The sequence below is a fragment of the Triticum aestivum genome, chromosome 3B (assembly GCF_018294505.1).
Source record: "Triticum aestivum cultivar Chinese Spring chromosome 3B, IWGSC CS RefSeq v2.1, whole genome shotgun sequence".
Taxonomy (NCBI): Eukaryota; Viridiplantae; Streptophyta; class Magnoliopsida; order Poales; family Poaceae; genus Triticum; species Triticum aestivum.
Window position 1 is genome coordinate 386,531,400 of NC_057801.1, and position 4,954 is coordinate 386,536,353.

A 4,954-nucleotide genomic window follows, 5' to 3' on the forward strand; every position below is an offset into this window, starting at 1 on the left:
GTTGGAAATATTCCCTAGAAGCAATAATAAAGTGGTTATTATTATATTTTGTTGTTCATGATAATCGTTTGTTATCCATCCTATAATTGTATTGACTGGAAACTCAAATACATGTGTGGATACATAGACAACAACCTGTCCGTAGTGAGCCTCTATCGGACTAGCCCGTTGATCAAAGGTGGCTATGGTTTCCTAGCCAAAGACATGAGTTGTCATTTGATAACGGGATCACATCATTAGGAGAATGATGTGATGGACAAGACCCAAACTATGAACGTGTATGATACGTCCATTTTGCATCATCTTTACCTACTGTTATTTACTATGTTTTTATGCATAATAATGCTTTTTTGAGTAATTCTAATGCCTTTTCTCTCATAATATGCAAGGTTTACACAAAAAGGGAGAATGCCAGCAGTTGGAATTCTGGACTTGCAAAAGGTACGTCAGAGTTACCTATCCTGCACATCTCCAAGTGAGCTGAAACTTTACGGAGAATTGTTTTGGAATGAAGGAAAAATACTGGAGCAAATAACTATCGGAGGAGGCCCACCAGATGGGCACAACCCACCTGGGCGCGCCTAGCTCCCCAAGCGCCCTGGTGGGTTGTGGCCTCCTCGGCCCACCTCTGGTTCCCCATCTTCTGGTATATAAGTCATTTTGACCTAGAAAAAATAAGGAGAGGACTTTCGGGATGGAGCGCCACCGTCTCGAGGTGGAACTTGGGCAGGAGCACTTTTGCCCTCCGACGGAGCGATTCTGCTGGTGGAACTCCCCTCCCGGAGGGGGAAATAATCGTCATCATCATCACCAATGACCCTATCATATTTGGGAGGGAAATCTCCATCAACTTCTTCAACAACACCATCTCGTCTCAAACCCCAGTTCATCTCTTGTGTTCAATCTTCGTACCGGAACCTCAGATTGGTACCTGTGGGTGACTAGTAGTGTTGATTGCATCTTGTAGTTGACTACTATATGGTTTATTTGGTGGAAGATTGTATGTTCAAATCCATTATGCTATTTAACACCCCTCTGATCTTGAGCATGATTATCATTTGTGAGTAGTTACTTTTGTTCTTGAGGTCACGGGAGAAATCTTGTTGCAAGTAATCATGTGAACTTGATGTATGTTCGATATTTTGATGATATGTATGTTGTGATTACCTTACTGGTGTCATGTGAACGTCGACTACATGGCACTTCAACATATTTGGGCCTAAGGGAATGCATTGTGGAGTAGTTATTAGATGATGGGTCGCTAGAGTGACAGAAGCTTAAACCCTAGTTTATGCGCTACTTCGTAAGGGACCTATTTGGATCCAAAAGTTTAATGCTATGGTTAGTTTTTATCTTAATACTTTTCTCATTAGTTGTGGATGCTTGTGAGGGGTTAATCTTAAGTAGGAGGTTTGTTAAAGTAAGAACAGCACCTAAGCCCCGGTCCACCCACATATCAAATTATCAAAGTAGCGAACACGAACCGAACCAACATGGTGAAAGTGACTAGATGAAATTCCCGTGTACCCTCTAGAACACTTTGCCTATTATAAGAAACTATTTTGTCCTGTCCTTTGCCACAAAAGGATTGGGCTATCTTACTGCACTTTATCTACCATTACCGTTACTTGCTCGTTACAAATTATCTTGCTATCAAACTACTCGTTATCGAGAATTTCAGTGCTTGTAGAAATTACCTTGCTGAAAACCACTTGTCATTTCCTTCTACTTCTCGTTGGGTTCGACACTCTTACTTATCTAAAGGAATATGATTGATCCCCTATACTTGTGGGTCATCAAGACTCTTTTCGGGAGCCGTTGCCGGGGAGTGCAACGCTCTTTGTAAGTGGAAATAGGTAAGGGAAAATTATTACTACGTGCTGAAATTTATTATCACTTGCTACGATGGAAAAGAATCCTTTGAGGGGTTTGTTCGGGGTATCTTCACCTCGACCGGAACCTCAATTTGTTTCCCCTCAACCTACTAAACCTACTGAAAATATTTGTTATGAAATTCCTACGGGTATGATAGAACAACTGCTAGCTAATCCTTATGTAGGAGATGGAACTAAACATCCTGATATGCAATTGATATATGTGGATGAAATTTGTGGATTATTTAAGCTTGTACGTTTACCCGGATATGAAGCTAAGAAGAGGTTTTCCCTTTATCTTTGAAGGGAAAAGCATTGGCATGGTTTACGCTATGCGATGATATTGGATCTAGGAACTGGAATCGATTGAAATTGGAATTTCACCAAAAAACTTATCCTGTGCGTCTAGTTCATCGTGATTGGAATTATATATATAATTTTTGGCCTCATGAAGGAGAAAGTATTGATCTAGCTTGGGGGAGGCTTAAGTCAATGTTATATTCATGCCCCAATCATGAGCTCTCAAGAGAAATTATTATCCTGAATTTTTATGCTCAGCTTTCTCATGATGATCGATCCATGCTCGATACTTCTTGTGATGGTTCTTTTATGAAGAAGACTATTGAATTCAGGTGGGATCTTTTAGAATGAATTAAACTCAACTCTAAATATTGGGAACTCGACGAAGGTAAAGAGTCTGTATTAAGCTTAAGTTGATTGTGTTTAATATTTTATGAATATCGATGCCTTTCACAAGTTTAGCACTAAATATGGGCTTCACTTTGAGGTAGTAGCCTCATTTTGTGAATCTTTTGCTACTCATGTTGATCTCCCTAAGGAGAAGTGGTTTAAATATCATCCCCCTATTGAAGAATAAATTAAAGAATCGGTAAGAGCTAAAGAAGAAACAATTATTTACAATGTTGATCTAGTTGTTCCTACTGGTTATATTGAAAACCATCTTTCCCTGTTAGGATAAAGGAACATGCTAAGGTTTCAACTGTGGTCCACAAAAGTAATATAAAATCACCTAGACCTTCAGAGCAAATCAAACTAGAACTTAGTGTTGCTATGGTTAAAGATCTCTTGGTAGAAAATATCGATGGGCATGTTATTTACTTTTGTGATGAAGCTGCTAGAATTGCCAAACCTAATAAAAAGACAAACATAGACATGTTGTTGGCATGCCTGTTGTCTCAGTCAAAATAGGAGATCACTGTTATCATGGTTTATGTGACTTGGGTGCTAGCATGAGTGCTATTCCTTTTACCTTATATCAAGAGAATATGAATGACATAGCACCCGCTGAAATAGAAGACATAGATGTTACTATTAAACTTTCTAATAGATACACCATCACACCACTTGGGATTGTTAGAGATGTTGAAGTCTTATGTGGGAATGTAAAATACCCTACTGATTTTCTAATCCTTCGTTCCCCACAAGATGACCTTTGTCCCATTATTTTTGGTAGACCTTTCTTGAACACCGTTACTCCTAAAATAGATTGTGAGAAACAAACTGTCAGTTTTAGTTTTGGTGATGAGTCTCATGAGTTTAATTTTTCTAAGTTTAGTAGAAAACATCATAAGAAAGAATTACCTACTATGGATGAAATAATTGGTCTTGCTTCTATTTCCGTGCCTCCTACTGATGCACTAGAACAATATTTGCTAGACCATGAAAATGATATGCATATGCACGAAAAAAATGAAATAGATAAAATTTCTCTGAAAATGATCTTTGCTCAAACACAATTTGCCTATTGAAACTCTAGGAGGTCCTCCTCCACCTAAAGGTGATCCTGTGTTTGAATTAAAACAATTTCCAAACACTTTGAAATATGCTTATCTTGATGAGAAAAAGATATATCCTGTTATTAGTGCTAACCTTTCAGGACATGAAGAAGAAAGATTATTGAAAATTCTGAAGAAGCACCGACATACTATTGGGTATACTCTGTATGATCTTAAGGGCATTAGTCCCATTCTATGTCAGCAGAAGATTAATAAGGAATCTGATGCTCAACCTATTGTTGATCACCAACAACCTTTAATTTGAATCCTAAGATGAAAGAAGTGGTAAGAACTAAAATATTAAAGCTTCTTGAGGCAGGTATAATCTATCCCATAGTTGATAGTAGATGGGTAAGTCCCGTTCATTGTGTCCCTAAGAAGGGAGATATTACTATTGTTCCTAATGATAAAAATGAACTTATTCCACAAATAATTGTTACTGGCTATAGAATGGTAACTGATTTTAGAAAATTAAATAAAGCAACTAGAAAAGATCACTACCCTTTGCCTTTTATTATTCAAATGCTAGAAAGACTATCTAAGCACACACACTTTTGCTTCCTTGATGGATATTCTAGTTTTTCTCAAATACCTGTTTCACAACCTGATCAAGAGAAAACCACCTTTACTTGCCCTTTTGGAACTAATGCTTATAGATGTATGCCTTTTGGTTCATTGCACCTTCTAACTTTCAAAGATGTCTGACTGCTATATTCTCTGATTTTTGTCAAAAGATTGTTGAGGTTTTCATGGATGATTGTTCTGTTTACGGACCTTCCTTTGATGATTGCTTAAGCAACCTTGTTCAAGTTTTGAAAAGATGTGAGCAAACTAATGTTGACCTGAATTGGGAGAAGTGCCACTTATGGTTATTGAAGGTATTGTCTTGGGGCATAAAAATTTTGAACGAGGTATTGAGGTGGATAAAGCTAAAGTAGATGTAATTGAGAAAATGCCATGTCCTAAAGATGTTAAAGGTATTCGTACTTCCTTGGTCATGTTGGTTTCTATAGGAGGTTTATTAAAGACTTCTCAAAAATTTCTAGGCCTCTGACAAATCTTTTACAAAAGGATGTTCCATTTGTTTTTTATGATGATTGTGTAGAAGCCTTTGAAACACTCAAGAAAACCATAACTTCTGCACTATTGTTCAACCACCTTATTGGAACTTGCCTTTGGAAATTATTTGTGATGCTAGTGATTATGTTGTTGGTGTTGTTCTAGAACAAAGAGTTGATAAAAAATTGAATGTTATCCATTATGCTAGCAAAACTCTAGACAATG